The 24,792-nt window shown below is 40.3% G+C and overlaps 1 long non-coding RNA gene across 1 annotated transcript in view; it reads left to right on the top strand.

Annotated features, from left to right (window-relative positions):
- LOC121499272 overlaps nt 1–24,792 on the top strand; it is a 106,159-nt gene that overhangs the window by 32,421 nt on the left and 48,946 nt on the right. The window contains exon 2 of the long non-coding RNA XR_005990081.1: nt 2,374–2,461. This is a non-coding gene — a long non-coding RNA (uncharacterized LOC121499272). The remainder of the gene's footprint in view (nt 1–2,373; nt 2,462–24,792) is intronic.

Genomic DNA, 24,792 nt, shown 5'->3' with positions numbered 1-24,792 from the left:
AACAACAGACTTGTATAGATTCATGGTTTTGGAAGCTAGAAGTCTAAGAGGAAGGTGTCGGTAGGGTTGGTGTGAGAGAGAATCTCTTTCATACCTCTCTTCTAGCTTTTGACGGTTTGTTAGTAATCTTTGACTTATAGACAATCATCCTGATCTCTGCTTTCCTGTTCACATGAATCTGCCCTGTGTGGATGACCAAATTCCCCCTTTTTATAAAGACACAGTCATACTGGATTAGGCCTGCCCTCATGACCTCATTTTCACCTGATTACCTCTTAAAGACCTGATTTCCAAATCAAGTCACATTTTAGGTATTGTCAGGTTCTTTTTTAAAGGACTTTAACATGTTATTTTTGGATGGCATAATTCAAGCCACAATGCCAGGTTATCTTGAAGTTTGCAATGCGGAGGCTCCTTGACATGTCTAAGAGATGAAGAATTAAAAGAGTGATGGTGAGCCAGAAACAGGGAGGATGAGGACCCCAGTTAGGAAATTCACATTCCTTTAGCTCTTCCCAGAGGCCAACAGGATGAAGGAAATCTTCAAACCAGGCAAATGTTGGCATCTGGAAGTGTAAGATCCTGAGCAAAGTAAAACAGGCTAGAGTACTTGTGATTATCCATGTTGATGGCTGTGGGTGAGTTGGCCTGATTTAAAGGTACACGGGTGGTCTACAGCAGTGGGCTGTTAGCTGACATCAGCTTTTCAGGAAAGGGACCACAAGTGTCAGGGTGAGACAAATCTATTCCAGTGTGTACCAGCATGTAAGTGGCCATGGGCTGTATGTTATGGAGTTTAGGGAAGGATCACAAACATCAAGGGCTTGACTGGAGTCCTTAATCTTTACTGAGGTGCAGCACCCCTATGATTGCCTCAGTTACTCAATTCAGCTTGACTGAAGATCACTGATCTTTGTCTAGTGCTCTTTTGGTCAAGTGTTGCCCTATGACATCACCTAGCCTAAACTTGAACTCTAACCATGAATACAAAATGAATAGGGGATAGTATAATGTTCCACCTAGATCCCCCTTTAGCAATAAATGATTTTGTTCCTTAGTGGTAGGAAATGTTTTTTGACATTCTCCTGAAATTGCCCTGCACTGGATAGAGTTCCTCATCCAAAACCATTCCTCCTTTCTGGGGTAGCCTGCACCCAATGGGTACCTGATGCAGAAAACCCTCTGCTTGTGTTGTGAAGTGGACAATGCTGAAGGGCCTTTCCAGCTTCTGAGCCCCCTATGGAGTCAGCGGAAGCCTTCTCTGCAGCATGGCTTTTCCTTCTTCCCCATCTTGCACCCTTTTTTCCCCTTCCCTTTGAGTGTGCCCTACTAGACACCCTGCATGCTATTTACTTCTCAGAGCCCACTTCCCAGGAAACCCAGGCTATGGCATGACATCTTCCAAATAGGAGAGGCCTGAACTTGAAGATGAATATTCTAGCCCCACAGAAAAGCCCTGGAGAAAGAAATGACCATAACTGGCATGTGACTGTAGTCAGAACATATTTCTCTCATAAATTCCATAGGGAATGGACAGATCCAAGCTCCAACTTTCAAAGACATATAACTAGAGAACATCTTTTTGGCTTTGATTCAAGATCATGAGGAAGAAGGGAATGACATTGTAGTAGGAAAAAAAGCCTAATTGTATATTTGTTTAAAAATATTTCCTTAATCAGGAAAATCTCTTTCACCAAAGTGCATGCTCACACAGAGTTGTTCTATCTGACAGGTGTGAAAAGCAGAGCCTCAGAGGATGTTTTCTGCCCAGACTGTGACCACGCACAAAGAGATGGGTGTTCTTTGGCCCTGGTTCTGTGTAAATGCATCCCATCTGGTGTGAACTTTTCAGTACTTGGCCAGAGTCACTTTCTAAGAAAAGAGGAATTTAAGAGGGGCTTTTGCAAAGTCAGCAAGTAGAACCTCCAGCTGTTTGGAAGATGTTTTGGCAGTGCTGGGGGTATGGGCAGTAATAACTGGCTAGAGGTGGGGATGTGACTAGAAAGTTCCCACCTGCAGAGCTGGCAGATAGACATGTGCTAATCCTTGTTTACATCAAGATGATATGGGTCTTTACCTTAAATGTAAATGCTTAGATACATAAGCCTGTGTGCTCACAGGCATAAACACCATTAATATTTCTAGATATTCACAGGTTGAAATCAGGCTGCATGGGATTAAAGATCCCTGGTTTTTAGGCCCTAATAAAGTCCTAATTCTTGATACTGCCACTCAATGCTCCAAACCTTCCTTGGCTGTACGCTGGCTAACCATGTAAGGTCCTCTCTTTTCAGTTGAAGCTCGGAGGTCCTCCATTATTGAAACCTGACAAAACCATGCCACTCACTAGTATTTCTGGTCTCCTCCTTCCAGGTACATGGAGTGACTGTCCTTCCAGTCCCTTGAGATTAGCCAAGACCATGAAGTTTGATTTGGCTAATAAAGTGCGAGTAGAATCAATGTAAGTCATTTCTGGGTGGAAATGTTTGAGAGCTGGAGATCTATTCTCCATGGTTCCACTTCCTTTGTTCCAATGATTATGAAAGTATGTGTCTAAATGGAGGTGTCATAAAATTGAAGAATACTTGAATATGAACTTATGTGGAGGAAAGCTGTCCTAGATAGGTACTTGGATTGACAAGGGGCTTTGTGTGAACTAGAAATAAAAACATTTTTGTGTTTAAACACTGAGATTGTAGCATACTTTAGCTTATCATGGCTGATAACAGAATTCTTCCTTCTGTTCTAGCTTTACCTGTAGCTACTTCCCTTATTGGAAAGAATATGGATTTTTGACATCAGAAGGCTTACTCAGTTTTTACCTTTAGAGAAAGGAAATAAACACCATTTGCCATACACAGTGGTTTTGCTTGGCTCATAGGTCAACATAAAATGTTACATCATTTCTTCCCTCCAACCCTAATACTTCAATCACGTCAGAATACTTGCTTTTGTTTCCATGTGCCCTCCATTTTTAGACAAGGAATCTCTCCTGAATTCTTTATTTTAAACTTGAGTTTTTGATAAATCATGGAGACCCAGTCAGAAAGCATCCTGGAGTTTATATAGGTCAAGGAAGCTGATCTTGGCTTATAAACAGAGAAAAGTAAGCATTCCTGAAAGTCAGAAAGATGGATGGATTAAGAGTATGAATTCAGAAGATAAATGCTCTAAAACCAAGCTCTCCTATATGTCTAGAGTATTAAAATTTAATGAAAAGTGAACACTTCATTGGCTTTTACTTTCAAGACTTCAATAGTATACTGAATTTAGTCATTCATTCAAAAATATTACTAAGCTTCTATCACACACCAGAGAATGATCCAGGCACTGGGAGTAAAGCATTGAACAAGATAGAGGTCTCTACCCTTCACGTATAGATTTGCTTTTTAGGAAGGAGAGATAGATAGTAGCCAAGTAGTAATAAATAGATAAGCTACTGTCAGATGGTGATAAATGTTATGAAGGAAGTAAGTAAGCCCTGCATGGCAGTGAAGAATAGTGCTGTGGGACCTATTTGATTTGAGTCATCCAGAAGACCTCATTCAGGGTGATGGGTGTGCTGTGCACTGAAGCTGAGAGACAGTAAGGGGAATACATTGGGGAAGAGGGAGAAACAAGTGAAAGGTTTTGGTGTATGAAAGAGCTTAAAGGGAGGAGGAGGGAGGCCATTGTGGCTGAAGCAGTAGAAGACACAGGGAAGAGAGAACAGATGGGATCGCCGAGGCCAGAATATGTTGTAGGCCTAACTGTGGGCCACATTTAGGGGTTGGAATAGAACAAAAATGGCAGTGTGATGAGATGAAACCTTTGTAGGATTTTTTTCTCTTTCTTTAAAAATTGAGGTATAACTGCCATACAATAAATTGCGTGCATTTAAATAAAGACTTTTGACATATGTGTATATCTGTAGAACCATTTCACAATCAAGACAGTGGATGTACCCATCAACACCAAAAGTTTCCTCATCCACTTTTATAATCCCTTTCTTTCTGGTCCTCCTCACCTTAAATCTCTGCCATCCCAGACTTCCACTGACCTGCTTTCTGTCACTATGAAATTTATTTACTTTTAAAGGAACTTGACATAAAGGCAATTATACAGCATATTCTTTGAAAAAATCTAGCTCATTTTACTCAGCATAATTGCTTGGGAATTCATCCATATTTGTGTTCTTTTTTACCCCTGAGTAATATTCCATTGCCTGGATATATTACAGTTTGTATAAACATTGACTTGTTTGTTGATGGAAATTTGGGATTTTTAAAGTGTTTGGCTGTTGCAAAGAAAACTGCTGGGAACATTCTTGTACAGGTCTTTGTATGGATTAACTTTTTTTCTTTCTTGGGTAAATAAGTGGAATGGCCAGATCATATGGTAGCTATATGCTCAACACTTTACCAAACTCTTGTCCAAAGTGTTTATATCGTTTTACATTCCCACTGCCAGTGTGTGAAAATTTTAGTTTTTCAAATCTTGGCCAACATTTGGTATAGTCAGTCTTTTTAATTTTAACCATTCTAATCAATGAGTAGTCATATCTTACCAGGGTTTTTTTTTTTTTTTTCATTTCATTTGAGTTTCCCTATGACTGTGATGTTAGAGAATCTCTTCATGTGCTTATTTGATGTACATATATTGTTTTTTTGTGCAGTGTATGTTCAAATCTTCTAGTTTTTTTCCTTTCAATTTTAAAAAAAAATATTTTATTTATTTATTCATGAGAGACACACAGAGAGAGAGAGGCAGAGACACAGGCAGAGGGAGAAGCAGGCTCCATGCAGGGAGCCCAATATAGGACTCAATCCTGGGACTCCAGGATCACGCCCTGGGCTGAAAGCAGGGGCTAAACTGCTGAGCCATCCAGGGATCCCTTGTTTTTTAATTTTTAAAAAATATTTTATTTATTTGTTTGAGAGAGAGAGAGAGAGAGAGAAAGAGAGAACATGAGTGGGGGAGGGGAGAGGGAGAGGGAGAAGCAGATTCCCTGATGAGCAGGGAGCCTGGCAATCATGAGGCTGGATTCTAGGACCCTGGGGTTGCCTCCTGAGCCAAAGGCAGACATTTAACTGACTGAGCCACCCAGGAGCCCTCAAATCTTCTCTGTTTTTGTAAATTGATATTTTGTTTTCTTATTATTGAGTTTTGAGAGTTCTTTTTGTATTTCAGATACAAGTTCTTTATCAGATCTACCTTTGTGAATATTTTCTCTCAGTCTGTGGCTTTTCTTTTCATTTTTTTTTTTTTTTAAACAGAGTCTATCAATTTATTTATTTGTTCTTTTTATGGATCATGATTGTGCTGTTAGATCTAAGAAATCTTTGCCTGACCCAATGCTACAAAGATTTTTCTCATTTTATCTTCTAAAAGTTTTGTAGTTCAGAGTTTAAATTTCACAACTATTTATTCACATTTTCTGTATCCCTCATCTATCAATAGACACTTCAGTTGTTTCAATGCCTTGACCATTATGAATAATGTTTCAATGAATGTGGGGTGCAAATGTCTCTTTGAGATTTGTATTTCAATTCCTTTGGATAAATACCCTGAAGTGAGATTGCTGGATCATATATTAGTTCTATTTTTAATTTTTTTTTGAGGAACCTCCATATAATTTTGCAGAATGGTTATACCAGTTTACATTCCTATCAGCAGTGTGCAAGTGTTCCCTTTGCCCCACATCCTTGCCAATACTTGTTATTGCTTGTCCTTTTGATAATAGCCATTCTAACAGGTATGAGATGATATCTCATTGTGGTTTTGATTTGCATTTCTCTGATAATTAATGATGCTGAGCACATTTTTATGTACCTGCATTTTTTTCTTTGGAAACACGTCTGTCAGGTTCTTTACTCATTTTTAAATTAGATTATTTGTTTTATTGGCTATCAATTTGCATAAATTCCTTGTATATTTCATATATTAGCTGCTTATCAGTATATGGCTTGTAAATATTTCCTCCCATTCTAGAGGTAACTTTTCCATTTTGTTGATTCTTTTGTTGTGCAGAAGCTTTTTATTTTTTTTTAAATGTAGTACCATTTATTTGTTTTTGCTTTTGTTGCTTGTGCTTTGGGGTCATATCCAAAAAATGATTGCTCAGACCAACGTCAAGAAGCTTACTGCCAATGTTTTCCTCCAGGAGTTAGATTTCATATTTAAGTCTTAAATTTACTTCAGGTAGACAGTTTTTCAAGTAGATAGTTTAGGCTTTATCTTAGTTCTTTATCTTAGAATCGGAGTTCATTTTCTACATGGTACTTTTTTGCATGTGAATTCCTCAGCACCATTTTTTGAAAAGACCATCCTTTCTCCATTGAATTGCCATTGCTTCTTTGTAAAAAAAAAAAAAAAAAATCAGTCATCTATATATGTCCACATCTATTTCTGGACTCTATTTGATTCCATTGATTTATTTATTTATGCCCGTATCACACTGTTTTGATTATTGAAGCTTTCTAAGTACTCTTGAAATCAGACAGTGATAGCTCTGCACTTTGTTCTTTGGCTGTTCTAAAGCCTTTACATTTCTGTATGAATTTTAGAATCAGCCTGCTGTAAAGTTCTGCAGGCTGATTCTAAACAAACAAACAAACAGACACAAATAGCAACAAAATCCTGCTGGAATTTTGGTTGTGATGTGTTGAATAAATAAGAAAAATAGGACAAATTAACATCTAAACAATATTGAGTCTTTTGGGCTATGAACAGGGTAGATCTCCCATTGTTTTAGGTCTTATTTAAACCTCTGCAATATTTTGTTATTTTAAGTGTACAGGTTCTTCACAGCTTTTGTCATACTAATCCATAAGTATTTCATAAAAATACATTTTTATGTTATAAATTGCATTTAAAAAAATTGCATTCTGGGATGCGTGGGTGGCTCAGCAGTTTGGCGCCTGCCTTCTGCCCAGGGTGTGATCCTGGAGACCTGGGATCGAGTCCTGCATTGAGCTCCCTGTATGGAGCCTGCTTTTCCCTCTGCCTATGTCTCTGTCTCTCTCTGTGTCTCTCATGATAAATAAAATCTTTAAAATACATATTTTTTCTAACTGCTCATTGCTATCATATAGAAATACAATTGAGTTTTGGATGTTGATAGTTTTTCTACCGTGCTAAACTCAGTAATTGTAACAGTGGTTTTTAAAAAATGTTTTATTTAAATTCAATTTTCCAACATATAACACCCAGTGATCATTATAATATTATTTTTGTAGAGTATGTAAAATTTCCTACATAGGTGGTTATATTATCTGTGAAAAAAGATAGTTTTATTTCATCTTTTCCAATCTGGATGCCCTCTGTTTGATTTTCTTGCTTGATTATGTTTTTAAGTAGCCCCAGTATAATGTTGAATGGAAGTGGTAAGAGTAAACATCATTGTTTTGTTCCTGAACTTAAGAGGGAAAGCATTCAGTCTTTTACCATTTTGACTGTAAGTTTTTCATAGATGCCCTATATAGAAGACTGAAGAAGTTCCATTCTTTTCATAGTTTGCTAAGAGTTTTTTTTTATCAGAAATGGATGTTGGACTTGGTCAAATGATTTTTTTTTTGCATCTATTGAGATTAGTATATATATTTCAGTTTATTTGTTCATATAGTGAATTACATTGATATATTTTTTAACAATTTATTTTTTATTTTTTTATTTGTGATAGACAGAGAGAGAGAGAGAGAGAGACAGAGACAGAGACACAGGCAGAGGGAGAAGCAGGCTCCATGCTGGGAACCCGACACGGGACTCGATCCCGAGACTCCAGGATCATGCCCTGGGCCAAAGGAAGGTGTCAAACCTCTGAGCCACCCAGGGATCCCTACTTTGATATTTTGAATGCTAAGACTACCTTGCATTCCTGGGATTGACTTATCTGGTCATGATACATTGACTTTTTAAACGTATTTTAAAGTTTCATTTGCTTAAATTTTGTTTATAAGTGTGTATCTATGTGTATGCAGACATTTACATTTAATATGATTATTAATATGCTTAGGTTTAAGTCTGTCATCTTGCTATTTGTTTTATATTTGTTCCATCTGTTCTTCATTCCCTCTTCCCTTATTTTCTGCCTCTTTTTTTGGATTGAATGCTTTTTTATGATTCCATTTTATCTCCTTTTTTGGCTTATTAGTGTATCTCCTTGTTTTGTTATTTTAACAGTTGCTTTAGAGTTTATTGTATACAGAAAAGCTTATTATTCCCCTTGGGGAACTTGGAAAAGGAGTGAAGAACAGTCTTAGTCTCTTCCCTGGGCCCCCGTGCTCTTTTCTGGTGGGTCCAAAGCCCAGGGGTACTTTGGGTTCCAATACTTTGGGTGGGTGTGCTCTACTCAGTCTAAGTTTTGTACTCAGTGAGGGAGTTTAACCCTATTTCTCTTAGACCACCATGGAAGGGGAGGTTATGGGGAAAAACCACACCAAGAGGCAGCACTTAGAAATCTACCAGGAAAGTTGATGGAGCAACCTGAAAGTACAAGAATAATAGCAGACAGGGTGTCAGAAGCCTGGCTCAGGTCTGTTCCTGTGCTCCTCCCATGTGGATGTTCATAGCTTCCTCATTGCTCAAAGGGGACTTTCTTCTCAGGTGAGGCCTCCTGCTATCTGCCCAACCTTGGCATGTGACATGTGTTGGTGCAGTGTGACGAAACTCAATAGAGTTTAAAGTGCTGGTGGTGTAAACTATTGAGAACTTTCCAGATTGAGTCTTTTTTAGTTCCTCAGGAGTTCCATGCTTCTCACCTGAGGGTCTTTCAAACATGTGGGCAGCTTAGCTTCGAGCACTTGCCCTGTTTTTGCCCACTCCATTTGTCTAGGTCTTAGACATATCAACTTAAGAAACTCTGCCCTGGACAGCTTTCCGCAAGCTCTCTCTGCACTCATATACTTTGATGTGTTGGGTTCCCTCCCATGTGCTTCCCTTGCCTCTCCCTTCTGTCTCAGACAATGCTCCTTTCCTTATGGAGCCTAGGATCTAGCAAGGAGAGAGAAAAGAAAAGGCTATGAAAACACAGTGTGACATCTTGTTTATATCTGCTATTTACTTCACACCAGATATTGTTCAAAGTACTGCAGACAGCCAATCAGTATTGGTGGGACAGATGAATGAGTGAGCTTGCAAGTACATCAGGAATAGTGTTTGTTCGAACAGAAATGTGGCCCTGGGCAGGGCTAACCTATAGGTTCTGGAATATTCAAAGATTTGAGGACAAAGGAAATAAATCATCCTTACTAGCATAGGAGGAGTTAAGGCTTTTTCCCTCCACATCTTTCTACAATTTCTCCTACGTCCATCCGTATCTCAAAGGCATCCAATGACCCATCTGTAATGTGGATTGTCCCTCATCCCCCAGTGAGAGTAATTACTATCTTGACTTTTAACACCATATATTATTTTGCCTGTTTCATTGGAATTTGTAGGGTGGACGTATATATGTATGTACATACATATACCTGTGGTTATGTATATACATCTTTTATATCTGATGAACTCCCCTTTTTTACATGACCCAGGGATTATGGTTCTTGAATGTCATTATAAGAACACATTAAAAAGGAAAAAAGCGTGTTAAGGGAGAGATAGATGAAGAAAAAAAAATGAAGTAGGAAATGGAGATAATTTTAAATTTCAATGATCTTATTTTTAAGTGAAAGCACATCCATGAGAAACAAAGAGAATTAAAAATCAAGTAAAATGAAAGGCTTAGAATTTAAATATAATAATGAGATAGTCTGGACAAGATTTAAAATAAAAGGCCCACCCAAAACCAAATAATGAAAAAAAATATGAAAATCAAGAGGTAAATGATGATGATTATAGGCCATGACCTATGAGGTTAAAAAGGTAAAAAGGGGGACTTTTTAAAAGTAAAAATAAGAATTAAAAAGCTAAGAACATGAAGGCAAAAAATATATATTTACATATACACATATATGTGTTATGAAATGATTAAGGAAAGATCTTTAAAAGAAAATAAAAACTTAAAAAATGTGAGAGGGGAGAAGGAATAAAAATAAAGCACTTGGCGGGATGAGCACTGGGTGTTATCATAAATGTTGGCAAACTGAACTCCAATAAAAAAAAAAATTAAAAAAAAAAAGCATATGAAGCTTAAAATCACTGGAGAGGCTGGTTATCTTTTGGTCCCTATTTGAGCAGCAGAAACTGATGGTTAGGAGTCCAAATGATGGTCTTAACTCTTTCAGCAGCCCAAGAAGCAGCCCTTCTTTTCAACAGGAGCATCTTGGTTTCTGCATTCTTTCTAGGCACATAGGATGAGTCAGGGCATCAGCTGATCATGATCAGCGCCCATGAAGCCCTTAGCACTCCAATGCACTAGTGGATATTTGCTAAGCATTCTAGAGGATGGAGGGAGTCATTGTAGAGAAGGGAAACGGGACACAGCACAGTGACACCAACAAAATCCACTTCCTAGGAAATTGCAGAGGGCTCAGACAAGTTTTTAATGATGAGAATGATAATGATAATCGCAAATATGATTTTTTTTCCCTGAAATGTGTCTAGTGCCACACTAGCTGGGTATTTTCCCACAGATGGGTCTCATTTTTGGAGTGCATCATGGTCTTGTGTCATGTTTCCTGATTCATATTTCACAGATTCTCCAAGAGGAACTTCCTCTTATAATCTATGTGGTAGGAGAACCTTATATCGTGGTTTTTGGATCATGTTTGTCTTTTTTTTTTTTTTTTTTTTAAAGATTTTATATATTTAAGAGAGAGAGAGAGTATGATCAGGGGGGAAGATTAGAGGGAGTAGAGGGAGAAGCAGACTCCCCACTGAGCAGGGATTCCCTATGTGGGACTCAATCCCAGGAACCTGGGATCATGATCTGAGCTGAAGGCAGATGCTTAACAGACTGAGCCACCCAGGCGCCCCATGGGTTTTGTTTTTCTTTAAATGCACAGCAAAAATGGTGAATCTTACAATTTATGGTGTGTTAGATCTGATGAGATACAGTAGACGCTGCTCTCCACATTTTCCTGAAGAGAAAACTGAGGTTCCTGGAGGCCAAACAAGCTGCCTGACATCATGTGCTGGCATATGTATGTGGAGGCTGGTGTGACTTAAGGATCCCAAAACATGTTCTTTTCTCCCTGGAAATTATCTGACCCACACCCGCGAGGTCAAACCCCAGAATGTGAAAGCCAGAATGCTCCCAGGAGACGAGGTGGTCCCATGCCCGGGACCACAGAGGTGTGGGGCAGGTCTCCCCTGAACTCCGTGCTCCTCCCAGTGCACTGCACCACACTGCCTTTTCCCAAGATCTGCTTTCCACTTTTCACATCTTTCCTGTTTCCCTGCTTTCCGCCCTATTTTTGATTTGTTTTGTTTTCTTCTTTGCTTTTGTCTTCCTGGCTGCTGGTTTCATCGGAGAGGCAAAGAGATGCTTAGCTGGAAGGAAGCATGAGACTCCCCTATTATTTGTCTCTTTCATTTCTCTCCAGTTGCTGGACAGCTGGCTGGCTGCCTCTGGAAATATGTTACAGCCTCTGCAATCGGTGAACTGGACAAGGATCAGCAGAAGCGCTGTGTCCAGTGCATTGCCAGGCCAGGAGAAACAATATTATCTCCTTGTGAGAACAGTTTATTCCTGTCGTGCTTTGATTTAACCTTACAAGGAAAAATGGCCAGTTATGGAGTCATTTTCCTGAATATTCCGTTTGAGCTGCCTGGCGTTCCTTAGTGCTAAATAGGTAATAGCCCACATCTGGAGAAACCTGGTGAGGTCTCCCTGGACACCTTGGCTCTCTGGTTTCAATCAAAGTGCCTTATCGGTCTCTCACAAGTGCTCACAAATGTAGAAATGAATTTGCAAAGAGCGAATGGAAATGCAGAGCTGAAAAGGATCCTTTGATCCAAGCCCCTCATTATACAGATAAGGCAAGGGGAGCTCAGAGAAGGGGAGAGGCTTACCAAAGCCACGCAGCAGATTATGGCCAGGACTGCAATCCAGGTCACTAAGTTATGGAAGATGTGCAACAGTGTTTGGTCTGACTCTCATGAAGCACACTACTTGTCTGCTCTATACATTTTAGCCTTCTAACTAATCTCCTTGCCTCTGGCTCTCCCCTCACTAATTAACATGTACATGCTGCAAGATTTATCTTCTGGGTTGAGCTACTAATCACATCTCTTTCTGCTCAAAACTGTTGAGGCTCCTAAAAAAATAAAGCCCGAACCTCTTGGTATTGGAGCTACACACAGGGTGGGTACAAAGTCCCTTCAGCTTTACTTCCCACCGTTTCCTGATCCGAAGGCCAATTTCCTGCTCTCCATCTCGATTTCCCTCAACTCAGGCTCCTTGAGAGAGGAAGGGCCCTTATTTAATATGTCCCAGTCAGGCCCTGCCACCCAATAAGCTCCAAGTTGAGCTATCCTGTGCTTGAGTCTGGGGCGAGGGCTGTAGTCATGTACAGCATCCAGCCCTCACACCCAGTCCAATATGGGGCCCTGGTGACCAGTGTATTTCCTATTTTAGATAATCTCCTCCCCAAGGCCACATCTTACCCCCGAACCCTCAGTTGGTGGTTCTGTGTCATATGAACACCAACTCTGTGTGTATTCTGTGCCATGTACTGACCCCCTATTTCTTTTTGGACTCCAAAGTAGCCAGAAGTCAGCCTTGCCTCTGTAAAGTAAAACCCCTGCTACAGCATTTCATATTTTGTGTTCTCAGTTTTACGTGTGTCTGTCTCTCCAGCTAGGGTGTTCTCTGTGCCAACTTGGTAGCCCCAAAGGGACACACAATCCCCCAGCAGGCAGAGAACAGGCTGTCAGGAGGCATGTACTGAACTCATACAGAGTTCTGGGAGGATTGGTGGAAGAGCCATTGAAGAATTAGCTTTATTTTGACAAAGAAAGAGAGAATGTATGATGAAGGGAATATGACATTATTCCTTTCTTCAATGGTAAATAGTTTGAAAACTTCAGGAATGAATCAAATTCCCTTGTGGAAGTTCTCCCACTTACAATGTTTGATTTCCTTTCTTCTTAAAACAAAAACCAGACAAACAAAAGAACATTCTAACTGGACTAGTGAAATAATCACCTAACTGATCTCCCCGCTATTATTCTTGTTGTCCTATAATGAAGTATCCATACGGTGAACCAAAGTGATTTTTGAAAACATAAACCAGACCATTTCACTCTCCTGTTCAAAGCCCTTGCCCCCAGTGGCTCCTCAGCACACCCAGCATAAACCTAGTTCCGTATTGTGGCTGACAGCTGTCCAGGGTCGGTTACTGCCTACCTCTCAGGCCATGTCTTCCACTCTCCTCACCTTGCTCCAGCCCCACTGTCTGTCTTTCTGTTCTTTAACTATAACCAAGCTTATTCCTGCCTCAGAGCCCTTGCACTTGCTTTCTCTATCATTAATACCCCTATATCTTGATTATTTATGGCTAATATTTATTTTTAATCTCAAATATCATCTCCAGAGAGACCTTTCCCAATTATGCTACATAATGTAGCAACCTCCCCCCGCTGATTCCCATGTTTTATTTTCCTCCATGTTTCTTATCACATAACATTATGTTTTCTCATATCCTTATCTCTGTTTACCTATTTGGTTATTGTCTGTTCTCTCCCAGTTTCCATCCTTCCCCATGTATTAACCCACAACCTTCATGAGAGCAGAAACTCACTCTTGCTCACTCTTCCATTTCCAGCATGTGAAACAGCACATGGCACATAGACAATCAATAAATGTCTTGAATTAATTTTTTTAAAAGCTTAAAAGTAGCTTTAGTCTCTGTTCCCTGGGGTGTGGTCTTGATTCTGAAGAGTCCTTATTGCCACATCTTCTTGGAATGGAAGATGGTTGTGGGGTGTGGTAATTGAGCAATATAGATTGAATGGACTGGGTGTGATCATAGGCTCAGTCACTTACAAAGAAACCAGAACACTTATCTATCAGCATGTGATGAGCAGCTTTCCTGCCTCCCAAGTCCCAATCGTTTAACATATAAAGTATCTTTGTAGATAAACATTAGACTGGGAAAGGAGTAGGCCTGAGCATTTAATTTTCTTCCAGAATCCAAGCAAAGAGTACTTTTTAAAAGATATTATTTATTTACTTGAGACAAAGAGAGAGAGAAGGAGCAGGGGGAGGGGTAGAGGGAGTGGGAGAAGAAGACGCCCTGCTGAGCAGGGAGCCCGATGACGTGGGGCTCAATTCTGGGACTCTGGGATCATGACTTGAGCCTAAGGCAAACGCTTAACCAACTGAGCCACCCAGGTGCCCCTCAAGTGAAGAGTATTTATGACTGCTAAGAAGACATGAATTTACCCTGAGATTAACCTCAAGCTTCAGGGTTCCTTTGTCCCAGTGCCTTCCAAGGGGGCCTCCCAGGGTTCCTTTGTCCCAGTGCCTTCCAAGAGGGCCTCCAGCAATGTGCTTCATGGTCGTATAAATCTGTACAATGTTCAAAAGTAAGCCCTTTCACTTAAATCAGTACAGGCCACTTCCTCTTTGTTATTCCTTCCAATATGTCATACTTCCTCTGGCGTTAGAAGGCTGCAGGCATTGCTGGGGTTTATTTGGTTGAGGGGAAGCTGGGTTGGGACTGCCTTTGACTTGGGGTTAGTGAGATGAATTGTTGTGAATCACAGCCCCTTCATGTATAGTGAAGTTCTGATAGCCATCCTGGTGTAGAAAAGCCTTCCAGAACTATTCCTACTACTTACTCTTCCTAGCAGAGCCAGCGGTAACATCCCAGTACGAGCTTCTGTGCTATTCTGTGCAGCAGAAGTAGATGGACAATGGGAGAGAAACAATATTTGAAATCCCTGGGGCCAGAAGCTAGTCTGTGGGAAGTATTTAAAATGATCAGATGTTTAAAATTTTAAGTGGTAGATTTGGTTTTCTTTGGCACCTACTCAAAATTAATGGAAGTCCATTAGGAATGTAGTAAACAAGGCAGCATGTATAATTACAAATGCCCCTGGCATTAAGCAGAATGTATGGACATCCCGGCAGTCACAGGGCACAGACCTAGGTCAGTACCACCAACAGTGGGCATGTCAGTGTCAAGTCTCCTATCTTTTGCATATCAATGTCTCAGGTCCCCTCTTAGTGTATCTGATCTTACATATCTGACACATCTGGTTCTCCCAAAATGTGAGATGGTTCCAGAAGAAATTGTACTTAAAATCATCACCAATGCCACAAAATAGGCCATATGGGAAAGTATTTCAGTGACAACATTTCTATACAAATTCATTAACAAGTTGCTGTATGTAGTTTAAAAATGATTTGGTTCTTTTTTTTTTTTTAATTAATTAATTATTTATTTATTTATGATAGTCACAGAGAGAGAGAGAGAGAGAGGCAGAGACACAGGCAGAGGGAGAAGCAGGCTCCATGCACCGGGAGCCCGATGTGGGATTCGATCCCGGGTCTCCAGGATCGCGCCCTGGGCCAAAGGCAGGCGCCAAACCGCTGCGCCACCCAGGGATCCCTAAAAATGATTTGGTTCTATAATTATGTAGCTCAATAAAATATAGAGGCAATTAAAAAATGCATTTGCATTTTTTCTTGATATACAAAAACAAATCCAAAATCAGGGCATATTTTTTTTTTCAAAATTATTAAGCATACCTGAATTCACATCTTATGAGAAGGAATTATCTCCATGGAAGCCAAAAAATGTAAACTGAAAAAAAAGAAATACTGGTTGAAACTTTAAGTGTCAAAAACTGTCACAGGCTAACCAAAATCACTGCTGGTCATACTGGATGATGAGTAAAGAATCATAATGGCCATGAAAATATAGAGAGTGAAGTTGACAAGGAGGCTAAAGAGAAGATGATGAGGCTCAGGACACTCCTAAACAGAAGTTAGAGAAGTAAAAAAAAAAAAAAGACAAAAATAATAAAGAATAAGCTAATCTGTACTTTTAAGAGAACACACAAAAGTCAAAGGTCAATAGTGGCTTCATTTTGATGAATTCATTGTGCTCTTTCATTGTGCCCTTTTGAAATGAGCAGTAATTTCATTCAACTTGATTTGGTGAAAGATTTCTTTTTTTAAATAACGTTAAACTCTATACAACATACAAGAACACGAATGTCAAACTGGTTAATGAATGACATTGATTCAAAAAATATTTAAGATGAGTCATACACAATAAAACTGGAAATGTCCTAAAATCTTATATAGCTCATATATGAAAGAAACTTTGTAGAGATTTTTCCTCGATTTGACGATAATCCTGAAAATTTATAGGACATTCTTAATAACAAGGTGTGAAGCTGAGACTTTCTCTAAATTATCCATTATAAAAACAAATTTGAAGGGTCCGTGTTGGAGGAAGACTTACTCAATTATCTTTCTATTCCTTCTGCAGAAAATATTACAAATTTATTATTCTATGAAGGGGTCATAAAAGACCATGCAGCCAAAAGTGTAGGTAAAAAGCTAACTAATAAAAACAAAAATTGAGGATTTTGTAGTCTTTGCCAGCTTTTAAAAATTTATAGCTTATGGTGATTTATTTTCTCACGCTAAATAAATATTCACTCTTGAAACTAATTTTATATGCATGATTTTGTATTCTTTTTTCCTAACTGGGCCCTCCCAATTATAAACTATGCGAGCTTCAGACCACACCAAGTGTGAACTAGCTTCCAGGAGACAGAAAACTGTAATGGTGGCTTCTGTAAGCCCTCAGGATGGAGAGACATGGGATATAAACCTATTCTAGCATGGCCTAGAGGCTGATGGGATAGGAATTTCTTGTGTGATGTACTATATAAAGTTTTTATTATTTGAAACACTTAGATACTGCTTGCAACAAGGCAATGTTCACCATATGGCAGAGTAGATCACAGAAAGAAGCAGCATCTCATCTGTCTTCTTCAAAATGCTGTATTTTCATTTCCTGGCATGCCAGGTTGTCCCCACTAAATTCATGTCCACATGGAATCTCTGAATGTGAGCTCCTTTAGAAATAGGGTCTTTGTAGGTATAATTGGTTAGGTTAAGATCAGATTATACTAGATTAGGATGGGCCCTAAATCTGGTATTCCTATAGGAAGGCTATATGAACAGAACAGAGTCACAGAGGAAGAGGTGCTATGGGGATGGAGGCAGAGATGGGTGGTATGCTGGAAAAAGCTTATCAAAAGCTCAAAGAGGGAAGAGGGAGTCTCCCCTAGAGCCTGGGGAGGGAGCATGGCTCTGTCAACACCCTGATTTTATACTTCTTACCTCTAGCACTGTGAAAGAATGTATTTATGTTGTTTTCAGCCACCAAGTTTGTGGTTATTTGTTATAACAGGCCTAGGAAATCAATACACTAGTTTACCGGTGTTCTGTGGGTGAGTGGTGGTAGGTGCTAATGGTCAGAATTTCAAGACAGGTAAGCAGAAAAAAATCCCTGTCCTCTATCTCCTTGTGGCTTTGCTGCAGAAACAAACATTCACGGTGCCTTTACCTTATACTAATTGCTGTCAGGCTATGAGAGTGGGCAGAGAGAGCAGTTAGGTGCAGTCCTAACTCCATGGAGCTTCTGAGCAGGCAGAGAGATACAACATGAATAAAATGATGGCTGCTTCCAGGAGACACAGAGCAGAGCAGCGATCCAGACCACACTCCCATTGGGCTTCCTGTGGTGGCAAGATGACAGGTTAAGGGGGCATGAGTGGTATGGGACTGAGTCAACAGCAAACCAGAGAAGCATTGGGGTGCAGAGAGAGGGAGATAGAGATGGAGAAGGAGGTGGACTTTCAATATTTTCCAGGAGGATGAAACTTTGAGCGGAGGAAAGAACATCTACAGGTGATTTCTCAGAAGGATTTCTGGGTGGGATGCTATGCAAATTGTCCAGTGTTGTACCTTTGACAAAATCAGCAATGCAACTATTATTATTCAAAGCTTTCAGAGTGAGACCCACGTTTCTTTGATGTGGCATCTTATAGGTACAGGACCATGAGAACATTAGGCTTTGTGTGGATTACCCACTGACACCCATTGACGCAAACACACATTGACACCTTTATAATGGGAAGTGGGATATGAGTTGGGCAGGAGAGGAGCAGCAAAGCACCAGTTAAGACTAGCGAAGATGAAGTCAGTTTATTTGGGACTTACTCTTTGTCACCCTAGGGTCCCCACGACCTAATGCAAACACGTCCCCAGGGGGGAGCTTGTTGTAGAGACAGCCATCATCTCTTTGGAGTGTTGTGACTACTGGTGTCAATGTTGACTCCATCCCTCCCTTGGCCCAGCCAGAAGCAGGAAACAGCCAGAGCCCACTGGCTTTAAAGAACATGCTCTGGGACTCTTTCCAGTCTTCTCAAGCTTCGCAGAGACCCTAGCTGACTTTCTCCATTCAGAGATAACCTCAGAGAGCATTCTGCACCACTCTTCCTTCTCATTAACCTTCCTCTCTACTCTGAGAGTGCATGGTCATAGGACCTGAATACATCCTTAATTGATAATGTGGTGTGTTATTTCTAAGACTTGTATTTTATAAAGTGCATGATGAAATTCAATCCCAGGACCCAGGTGGTTTAGAGAATGTTTCAAATGTTCTATTTATTTGGAAATGAGGGGGGCTAGTCTTAAAAAAAATCCCTTTACATCTTGGCCAAGTCCCTGATGTACAGTTGGACCACATCATAAAAGACTCTCAAATCGTTATGGCCAGTGTCATTGGATTGAATCACCTCCCTACCCAGATGATGAGTCTGTGGGATTGGGCCTGTTCCCAAACCTGGAGAACTTTAGACTGCACACTTGGGCACCTGGGGAGTTGGCTGTGACCATCTGCTTTCTTGGAAACTAAAGAGGAAAAGGCATATGTAGACTGTGTTCCCTCGGTACTAGCCCCACTGACTCCAAACAACATTCAACTGAAAATAAGCTCCCAAATGATGTCAGATTTGGGAAGAAATTGCATCTTGAACATCACTCATGGCTGGTAGTCAATTCTTGATTTTTATTTTTGTCTCTCTCTTGTCTTTCCCAGAAAACATATTCTCTTCTAGCTTAAAGTCTATACAACCTGCGCTTTCCACCTCAGCATGAATTTGAGGGAACCCCAGGTACTTTGACACAGGGTAGGAGACCAGGAGGGGATTTAGACCTGGCACTGCTTCTTGGTGGGTGTGTGAGCCTGGATGGTCACTTTGTTCTCTGATTTCATTTTCTTCATGTATAAAGTGAAGTGGAAATCTCAGATCATGAACTCTCCACATTCTGATGGGAAAGAGACTGCTTTTTCTCAGAGATCAGTGATTCTGATCATCTCTAATGTATTAACCTCTTACTCTAGAGGACACTGGCAATTTTAGCAGGATAGTATGGTTCCAAATGTCCTGTATCTTCTCTATCAGGCAAACTGAATAATTAGAGGGCCTCTTCGGGGTCACCATGTCAGATAGCTCTGGGAGAGTCAATCATGCTACATTATTAATCTAAATGGTGCTCTGGAGTTGTACAAACTGGCAGGTATGAAGGATGTGGTGGGAATCATTATCTTGGTATCCCCCAGTTCTTTGATAAAGACACCCATCTCAATGACTGTCCCCAGGGACATGACTGTTTTTGATTTACTATTTTGCTAGGGAAGGGGGACCATAGGGGCTTCCCCTCAGCCTTTCCTATTTGGCTCCTTCTTCATGGGTTAGGAGGCCAATGTATGGATTCTGTGAATTACCGAGACTATGTTTCCAACACTATTCAGAAATTCCAGGATGGATTCAGAGTTTCTACTGAACTTACTATGAAACACAATTAAGTCAAAATTCCATTTATCGCTTGACCTCTAAGTAGACTCAATGGTTCTCATTCTATCTGTTAGGCTACAGGAGGTTTTGGGTCCTAGGATTTAGAGTTTAATTAAGGCCAATGCCTAGTAATTCCTCAGAGGTATATTTACCCTGTAGAAAAGACACAGGTCCCTTGGGGAAGGCTAGCATAAAGAGTTAGGAGCCTACCTTCTATATTTTTACACAATTCATGCTTCCTTTTTCAAGGCTCTATGGCCATCTCTTCACTCAAGGAGGGCTGGGTTTGTTCAGATATGGAAATTGCATTAGGGATGGCTACATTCAGCAATCATTTGCTGAGTGCTCTCTATATAATTCACTAGGCTGTGGTTTTCAGCCTATCAATACAGGTAACATAGTATAACTTAGACATACTTTAGAAAGTTCTATGACAAAGAATAGTTAAATTGCCTGAGCGTTTTGCTAGGACCATTGCACATGCTGCTTCCTCTGTCTGAAATTCTCTTCTAGAGAGCACAGAGCTAACCCCTCACTTTCTTCACTTTTCTGCTGTATTGAGCTATGTTAACTTGGTTAAGATAGAACCTGCATTTTCCAAAATCCCTCTTCCTATAACTTCCCAGATTAGAGGGACACCTAGATGTCTCAGTGGTTGAGCATCTGCCTTCGGGTCACATTGTAATCCTGGGGTTTTGGGATTGAGTCCCGCATCAGGCTCCCCATGGAAAGTCTGCTTCTCCTTCTGCCTATGTCTCTGCTTCTCTCTCTGTGCCCCTCATGAATAAATAAATAAAGACAACTTTCTTTTGTTTTTAAAAACAACTTTCTAGGTTAGAGTTGGCAAAAAGAGAACATGTGTGAGACTTGGACAAATGAAGTAAAGCAGTGATCCTTCCTCTAGGAAAGTTATTATGGGCAGATGCAGAAATGCTTATCAAATCCCACTTTGTACTATCTCTTTTGTCCTCCACACCCAGATCCCTGGCGATGGCCCTGTGGAGGTGGTAGATACCTAGAAGCAACAACTCCCCATGGACCTTTCCATTAGCTTTCTTCATGGTCTCCTTCAGTGACTACACATCCTTGGCTTTTCAGAGTTCCTGTAAGCTGCAATTTGTCCTCATAAGCTAGTGCTTCAGGACTAATAAGTGACTCTTGCCCAACTATAAACCAGACCTTCCCCTTCCCCAGTGCCTCCTATATTTGTGTAAGATCTAATTTCTATAATAATTTTCTTATTCCAGTAATCATCATAGTGGCTCTGACCAACCCAGGTGACCACATCTTTGATCATAGGTCACTATGCTGGTGAGGATCTTCTGATCACACTGTATAAAATTAGTAACCCCTCGGGCTCCAGTACTCTTTTCCCTCTCTTCTGTGCCTTACTTTTCTCTGTGGCCATCTGCTATGTGATATATTATTTGTACGTTTTTTGTTGTTTCTTTCTCCCAAACTAGAGTGCAAGCACCATTAGGGCATAGATTTTGCCTATTAGGCTGTATCCTCAGTGCCTAGCATAGTGCCTAATACCTTGTAGGTATGTTTTGTATGAATGAGTCTCTTACTTTCATTTTATGTTAAATAAAGTTTTATTAGAAAATAAGGTTCTATTGCTCAAAAAAATTTAAAAATGGCTCTATTGGACTCTGTTTCTAGAACTGGGAGTACAGAGATAAATAGTGACTACTGGCACATAGCAGGTATTTAGTAAACATTTGTTGTATTAATATAAATGAATGAATGAATGAATGAATGAGTGAATGAATAAATAGATAACCTTTACCTAAAGGAGCTCATAGTGTTCCTAGATGTTCGAAGATAGGACATTGAGGGAAAAAAAAGATACTAGAAGTTCAAAAAATATATTTTGACTAAACATCAAATGACTAAATGTCAACATCAATATCTTCTTAAAACATAATTTTACCATGACAGAAGAGGAATTTCTGAGAGAATATTTTGAATTTTATTATAAGTTAATTATCTACTTACTAAAATTTCTAGTATCAAACTTTAAAAGTTTGGTAACAAAGGGTAGAAAAAATAAATTCTCAGCACTTCTAGCTGTCCTATTTTTATTTAAGCTTCTAAAAATGTTTGTTTGTTTATTTATTTATTTATTTATTTTTAAAGATTTTATTTATTTGAGAGAGAGAATGCATGTGCACAAGCAGGGGGAGGGGAGGAGGGAGAGGGAGAATCTGACTTCCCACTGAACAAGGAGCCTGATGTGGGACTCAGTCCCAGAACCCTGGGATCATGACCTAAGCTGAAGGTGGTTGCTTAGCCAACTGAGCCACCTAGGTGCTTCTAGAAACATTTTAGGTTCAAAAATTATAACATGCTTTTCCTAAATCCTCTAGCTAAAGAATTCTTTCAGTAATCTCATAGAAGCAATGTATTTCCCTTTATAACTACTTGAGAATTTGAGAAAGATATTAACAGCTTTACAAAAAAACATTGAATATGGCAGTCTTTTACTCTTTTGATATCAGACATTACTGAAATATTAGATTGACTATCATACAAAGCACAATAGATTTTTTTACTAAGTTACTTCTAGAATGATTATATATGTTTGAAAAATAGTTAACCATATATTAAAAATTAATCCAGAAGACTTGCCCTGTTGGAATTATTACAGATATGATGTTGACCTATGCAGCCATGCAATCACTGGTCACACACCAGTGAGTGCCAGAAATGATATCAAAGGGGTCAAAACCCAAGGTCCAGCTGAAGCTCAAAGAAATATTTGGATCAAATTCTGAGACCAACGCTAAGCTTTGGTGCATTCCTAAGTGATATCTTGCATTTTTGTATTTTCTGTATTCAAAAGTTTTTGCAAACTCTCATCTTCTCAGCAACACTCTTGGGGGGGGGATGGAGTATAGAAAGGGTAGCTCTCATTTAACCATTTCATGAATGAGAAGCCTGAGGTTCAGAGACTTGAAGTCAGTTCTCAGCATGGCAGGAACTACCAGAACTGGTTCTTTTGACAGTACTTTCTGGGTTCTTTGTTCAGTGTCCTATGTTAGGGGGTCCCTCAGTATTGTAAGCAGTGTTTCCTGAGAAGCAGAATTTAAGGCAGACTTGAGTGTGGGTGGTTCTTTGGGAAGGAACCTTAGGGACCACTTGGAGTGAAAGATTGAGGAGGGACACCAAAGCAAGGGTGCACCATTGAATTCACTACTGCTTTGGACTACTAGCTCTTGACCCCATGAGACTTCTGAGGGGTGTTAGGGATTGCACATCTGACACATTTAAATGCTGGATCAATGGCTGCACTGTGGGCTTCAGCTCCCAACTCCTGCTTTCTTTATTGCACATATGATGTACCCATGGCTTTCCATGGGCTCCCCAGGACAAGGCAGTAGAGAAGTTCATGGAACAGGAAGAAATATGGTGTTGAGGGCTGATTCTACAGCCAGAGCACCTGGGTCAGAGTTCTGGCACTGCTATCTGTATGCCCCTGAGCAAATTATTTAACTTCTCTGTGCCTGTTTCTCTACCTGGAAAATGGGATGAGAGGAACAGTCACTTTATCATAGGGTTTAGCTGGTTTAACGTGTGGAAAATGCTTAGACACATGGGAGATGAGTGGTGAGTGTTCACTGCCATGGCAGCGGCCAGATTGTATGGCTTCTGAAAATCTAGGTTTAGGATCTGCCCTGAATGATGGAAGCAGTGTGCGGAGCAGCAGAGTGATGTAATCAGAGCGTGATGTAGGATGATAGCTGCTGGCATGTTTTGGATGTACTCAGAGGCCCCAGAACTGAAAGCAGGGGGCTTTAGTGGATGCTCAGCTATGAAGCTCTGACTGACAAATCCCACCATCACAGGTACAGCCAACTCCTGACCATGTTCTCCTCAAGATCAACAGAGAAATAGGAAGAAGTTCCTGGCATTGCCTGTCTGGCCTCAGTCCCTGAGAACGTTGATGTCAAACGACAATGGTCTGGTGCTTTAGAGACTGGAAAATAGAAGGAAGCCTGCTGTTTACATTATTTGGTAGCTTGGCATGGTTGAAGGAACACAGGATTAGACTTTCAGATTTCTATTTATGCTCTGACTTCAGTGACCTTTGGCAAATTCTTGACTTCTCTGAGTTCTAAGAGAGTCTACAAAATAAGGAGAATATGTCTACCCCATAGGATTTTTGAGAGTTAGTTGTTGAGATGATGCTATACAGACCTTGGTACAATGTAGGGCTCTTAGTGGGCCTTCAATAAATAGTGTTTTTAAAGTGGATATTAATATGAGGATGACAATGTTAAGGATGATGATGATCTAGGGTTTTGTGAGGAATAAAAGGGATGAGACAGTACATCACTTAGCATGGTTTTTGGTATACAATAGGCTCTTAATATTGGTTTGCATCTGTCCTCCCCTCCCATTGGGCTGCTTGCCCTTTCTCTGGGGTCTCTGTTAGCCATGGCTTTCAATGCTTACACACCCCACCTCTGGCTCACAGTCCAATGACCAAATGTGAATTTTCATTGTTCCCTGGTTCTCTGGTGCCCAGGATGCCGGTTTAGGGAGCCCCTTGGAGGGTCCCACGGACTTCCCAGTGGCCTTACCTCTCAGTGACTTGCACAATAGCAGCAGCAGTTTCTCATGGACCCAGGCCCATGTGATCTCAGTGGGACCTGCCACCCCTGACCATTTCCCTGGCCTATTACAGGATAGTTCAGACAGGACCTGCTGTCTTGTAAGTTCTCTGCTAGAGCTATGCTCAGCCACCCACATCTCAGTCTGTCATTATACTTTGAGAATAAAGCCCATTTATTATTTTTTTAATTAAGATTTTATTTGACAGAATGTGCACGAGTAAGAGAGAGAGAGCATGTTCATGCATTAGTTGGGGGTGGGGTGAGGGGAGGAGAAGGGGCAGAGGGAGAAGCAGATTCCCTGCTGGGCTGGGAGCTGATGTGGGGTGTATCACAGGACTCTGAGACCATGACCTGAGCTGAAGGCAGATGCTTAATTGACTGAGCCATGCAGGCTTCCTAAATAAAGCCCATTTTCTATACAAAA

The sequence above is a fragment of the Vulpes lagopus genome, chromosome 10 (assembly GCF_018345385.1).
Source record: "Vulpes lagopus strain Blue_001 chromosome 10, ASM1834538v1, whole genome shotgun sequence".
In the NCBI taxonomy this organism is placed as follows: domain Eukaryota; kingdom Metazoa; phylum Chordata; class Mammalia; order Carnivora; family Canidae; genus Vulpes; species Vulpes lagopus.
This window is presented reverse-complemented; position numbering and strand designations above follow the sequence as displayed.